Genomic DNA, 5,816 nt, shown 5'->3' with positions numbered 1-5,816 from the left:
AACATTAAACAATCAATCACGGTGACCCCATTCAAATTCCATAAAAATTGCGCAAAATTTCAGACAGAAATATCTTCGCTTGACAAAATTGTACAACAATTACTTTTTTTCGGTCGGTACATGAAAAATTTAAAATTTCATTTTTAATTTGATTGCACTTTTAATTTATTTGTAATTAATCAAGGTTAATCTATTTCAAGGTTAACTTATTGTAAGGTTAATTAATTTAGTATAATAGAATTATATTATAATAATTATAATATATAATAGAATTAGATTTTTCAAAGACCGAGCGAATCGAGTGAATTTTTCTGTCGGTAACAATCTTCAATGTAAACGTAACTAATGTAAATGTAATTAATGTAACTAGTGAATTGATTAAACTGTGATTAATTTCTTAACAATATTACTCGGCCGGGATTAATTCAAACAGGTGATTCATAATTTAACTAAAATTATTATAAACAAACATAATATAATACGTTCGAGCGACTCGCTCACCAAAAATCGCACGCCGAGTAATACATTCCTACAACACATATAAATTTTATTTTTTTTTATTTTTCTTGAGTCGAACACACAAACAATTCACACGAACATTTACATAGGGTGCCAGATTGAGTAGAGGTACTTACAGGGTACCGGAACATAATTATTTTTGACAAATATTATATGGCGAGACAAGCGTGACGTAGGCATCCGAAAGTTTTCTCCTTGTGAACGCACTGCGGGAGTAAGTTTTTTTTTTACCAGCGAAATCTATCGGAAATATTTTTCAGCTGGCGCAGTCGTGCACAATACTTGCAATTTGTAAAATTTTATTTTTGTAAACAACTTGAAACTATCAAACAAACAGATATTCGGGCGGCTAAGCCGACGAATGTTTAACTTAGTACGTGGACATTAGTATCCATACTTTTTTTCTATATACATTATATCGTGTGACTGTACTATATATGTTTATATTTTTAACCTAGGCTATGCATGTTATTATGTGTTACAGATTTGAAGTTTTACCATAAACATTTTTAAACTTGATATATTGTACAACGGACAATCAAAAGGAATATTAATATTGAGGGGACCACTCAGGCTTGGAGAATACAAATACCTAATAGTTGGAAAATGTGTTCCGCCGTATGGTAAAATAATTATTTAAATTTTCTGTTTTTAATTTTCTTTTCTATAACTTGCACAGTACATACATAACAAATAGTGACTCTGACATTTAAAAAATAAATATTTTTGTTTGAAATTTAAATAAAAATTTAAATTTAAATCTAATAATTTAAACTTAACTTTTTAATACAACTACACTCATTATTGAATACTTTTATTTCAATATTTTAACTTATACTGTAATCATTATTACATACATTTTTCTGAATTTTTTTTTTAAAAACGAATATTTTTAAACTGTAAACAATGGCTAACAAGGACAACACTGACTTGACAAATATCAACACAGCAAACAACATGTTCCACACGGATAGGATTAGCGTTAAACTACCACAGCTATGGGTGAACAACATCGAACTTTGGTTTAAAGAGATAGAAGCACAATTCGAGTTGGCAAACATAGTTTCAGAAGACGCACGTTATAGTCACTTAGTGTCAAAACTTGAACAAGCGCACATAGAACAAGTTTCAGATATTTTACTCATGGAACCGAACCGAGCAAAATATACGAGGCTGAAGGAAGCTATAATCCAACGCATGGGCTGTCCACAGGACAGAAGGAGAAAAAACTGTTTTCTTCCTTACAGCTTGGGGATCGAAACCCATCCAGCCTACTTAGAGAAGATGCGGACGCTAGCAATAGGTTTACAAATAGACGAAACGACGTTGCAATACTTGTGGATACAACAACTGCCCAAGACGATCCAAGCGCATTTAGCCATAAGCGAAGATGACTGGGATAGGCAAGCGACGATAGCAGATCGCCTAATACAGGTGTACACACAGGATAATGTAGCGGTAGTAGGTACCAACAATAAAAATAACATTTGTAGTTTAGAACAGTCCGTACAAGCTCTAACCCATAAGGTAGAGAAGTTATTTCACACAATCAACAAACAGCATAGTCACAACAACAATAACAATAGATTCAAACACACAACAAGTAACAGCAGTAACAATTTCAATAACAACAAATACAACAACAATTTCAACAAAACAAGCTATAGGGCCAACGGAAATAACAAGAAAACTATTCTTTGTTACTTCCACACAAAATTTGGCGATCAAGCTAAGAAATGCGTCACACCATGTGAATTTAAACCGCATCTAGCTTCAAAAAACTAGATGGTCGAATCATAGCGGAGGCGGCTGATTCAACCAACACAACACGTCTCTTTGTTAAAGATCGTGATACCGGTGTGTCATACCTCGTTGACTCCGGATCGGAAATATCATTAATTCCTAGATCTTTACACAAACGCCATGGAGAAAAGTCTAAGCTAATTCTCTATGCAGCGAACGGGACTACGATCCAGAATTTCGGAGTTACCACGGTAACACTGAATCTGGGATGTAAACAAATGTTTACATGGAAGTTTATAATAGCGGATACGACACGCCCTATTATAGGAGCAGATTTTCTCCACAACTTCCACCTGTTAGTAGATGTTAGGAACAAACGGTTAGTAGACAATACAAACGGCAAGATAGTCAGAGCATTTGACATCTCCACAAACAACAACATAACATGTTCCATATCATTAACAGACAAAACCAACATTTACCACTCACTCATATTGAAGTATCCACAACTAGTAGATATCAATAAACCATACGCAGGGCTGGATAAACACAACACAATCCACCATATAGATACCCGTGGCAAACCCGTTATGTGTAAGACTCGTCGGCTGTCCCCAGAACTACTGAGGCAGGCGAAGCAAGAGTTCGATCACATGGTGGCTCAAGGTATTTGTAGACCCTCCAAGAGTGAGTGGGCCTCTCCATTGCATATGGTGAAGAAGAGCGATGGTACTTATCGCCCTTGTGGCGATTACCGTAGCTTAAACGCACAGACGGTACCTGATCGTTATTCCTTGCCACATATCCACGATATATGCAATGACTTATTTAACTGTAAAATTTTTTCCAAAATTGACTTACAACGAGCATATCACCAAATTCCAATTAATGAAACTGACATTAAAAAGACAGCTATAACCACACCATTCGGGTTATTTGAATTTGTAAGAATGCCATTCGGACTATCATGCGCTGCACAAACATTCCAACGTCACATCAACGAAGTCACAAGAGGTCTAGAAGGAGTACACGCATATATCGACGATATATTGATCGCTTCACCAGACGAAGAAACACATGTGGAACACTTAAAAGCTTTGTTCCAGCGACTTCAAGATCATGGAATGGTGGTAAACCCATCTAAATGCGAGTTTGCCAAGAAAACACTGTTATTTCTTGGTTATGAAATTTCGGCTGAAGGCATCGGACCCTCGCCAACAAAAGTGGAAGCCATCACGAACCTCAACAAGCCAGAAACCATTAAGCAGTTGAGAAGATTCTTGGCCATGGGAAACTTCTACCGAAGATTCATACCACGAGCAGCACACAAATTGATACGACTACACGATTACCTCAAGGGAGCAAAAAAGAATGACAACAGAAAAGTAGAGTGGAACGAAGTCACTACACACGATTTCGAAGAGGTCAAGAACTCGCTGATCAACGCCACTAAGCTTAGCTACCCAGAGGAAAGCAGCAAGATGTCAGTGGGGACAGACGCCTCAGATTACGCAATCGGAGGCGTGCTACAACAAACCACAGACGGCATCAACTACAAACCGATAAGTTTCTTCTCAAAAAAGTTGAACAAGGCTCAGGGTTCATATAGTACGTACGACAGGGAACTACTAGCCATTTTTGAGACTGTAAGGTACTTTCAACATTATCTGGAGGGCAGAGAATTCTGTATATACACGGACCATAAACCACTACAATTCGTGTTTAGAAGGAAAAGTCACGACAAAGAAAGCCCCAGACAACTCAGATATCTAGACTACATCTCACAGTTCAGCACGGACATCAAATACATAAAAGGAGAAGACAACGTCGTCGCCGATACCTTATCAAGAATCGACATGATCGAACAAGAGGCAAACATATCGTTCGAAAAGATCCATAAAGAACAAAGGCAGGACAACGAACTACTCGCACTCTTGGACGACAAGAACACGGCTCTGAACCTGATCAAAACCAACATGCAGGGACAAGAAATCGTCTTCGATCTCAACAAAGGCAACATGCGACCGTACATCCCAAAAACGCTACAGAGATCTTTCTTCAACCAAGTGCATAACCTCAACCATGCAGGAGCCGACGCCACGACCAAGACCATCAGTCAAAGAGGCGTCTGGAAAAATATGAAAGCAGACTGCGCAGCTTGGACGAAGGCCTGCATACCCTGTCAGAAGAGCAAAGTCAACAAACACACGAGGACACCGATCATCAAGATCGACATGCCGAGACAGAAATTCTGCGTGGTCCATGTCGACCTCATCGGACCTTTTCCACCATCAGAGGGACTGAGGTACTGCCTCACATGTATCGACCGATACACTCGATGGGCGGAAGTAATCCCTATCGCAGATATCCAGACCCACACAATCATCAGAGCCATCTGGGACAACTGGATTGCGAGATACGGCGTACCGGAGAAAATTATAACTGATCAGGGTAGGCAATTCATGTCTACGGACTTTAACTTGTTTTGTTCCAGATCAGGCATAGCACACTCCAACACGACGCCTTACCATCCACAAAGTAATGGCATGATCGAGCGATTTCATAGAACGCTGAAGACGGCCATTAAAGCTCACCACCCTGTTCCGTGGACAAAATCGATCAGCACCATACTACTCGGACTGAGGGCCACACTGCGCACGAATGCAGAGCACTCAGTAGCAGAGATGCTGTATGGGTGCAAACTAAAGTTACCAGCAGACATCCTGGAGCAGACGAACGACTACATTGACCCGGACTCCTACACTAGGCAACTGGTAAATTTCATGCAAAACGTCAAACCAAGGCCAGTCGAGCACCACAATAAAGGTAACGTTTTCATCCACCCGGAACTAAAGAGAGCCACACACTTGTTTCTGAGGGACGACAGAGTGTACAAACCCCTGATGCCGAACTACAAGGGGCCCTACAAGGTCATCACCAGGGCGGAAAAGACGGTAACACTGGACGTGGATGGCGAACATAAAAAGGTTTCGCTGGACAGGTGCAAGCCGGCGTTCCAGACAGCGGAAGAACGAGCCAGTCCAGCAGAAACGGAAACACCAACAGAACAACCGGCATACACAACGCGTAGCGGCAGGAGGGTGATACAGCGTCAGTTTTGAAAAACAGATTTCAAAACTTGGAAGGGGGCTGTGTGGCGGGTCGACAACGACGGCACGAGCCGAACATTGCCGAACGCCGACGTAGAGCGTACGAACGGGCCAAACCGGCCAAGAGAAAACTACCGGATTCCGACCTCACCGCACGCGTCTTCGAGGCACAAAAGTACCGCCAATTTAGATTTACCAACTTCATTTTATTTTGCCTAATATAGTTATTAGAATCCTTCTTTCAATGTGTTAGCTTCAGTAGTTTAGTTTCGTGAATAAATCTTTGTGTAAAACGTAAGTACCCTGTTTTACTTGCTCTCATTCTGTGCACCCACATAACTTTGTACATCACAAAATTAGGCCACCAACTAGGTGCCTACATAAAGGTGGTAACAACACGACTAAATATTTAGTAAATACACACCCTCACACAATATATTTAGT

The 5,816-nt window shown here is 40.1% G+C and overlaps 1 long non-coding RNA gene across 1 annotated transcript; it reads right to left on the bottom strand.

The window, feature by feature from the left end:
* Positions 1 to 604: 604 nt before the first annotated feature.
* Positions 605 to 5,494, bottom strand: LOC148271780 (uncharacterized). Its single transcript, XR_015825018.1, has 2 exons — positions 5,433 to 5,494; positions 605 to 1,189 (listed from the first exon to the last, which is right to left on the bottom strand). It is a non-coding gene; the product is annotated as an uncharacterized LOC148271780 (long non-coding RNA).
* Between the last annotated feature and the right edge of the window lie 322 nt (positions 5,495 to 5,816).

This window comes from Micrasema longulum, unplaced genomic scaffold (genome assembly GCF_059751315.1).
Source record: "Micrasema longulum isolate JH-2025_06_02 unplaced genomic scaffold, ASM5975131v1 h1tg002657l, whole genome shotgun sequence".
In the NCBI taxonomy this organism is placed as follows: Eukaryota; Metazoa; Arthropoda; class Insecta; order Trichoptera; family Brachycentridae; genus Micrasema; species Micrasema longulum.
Note: the sequence above shows the minus strand (reverse complement) of the source record. Positions and strands in the feature narration are given on the sequence as shown.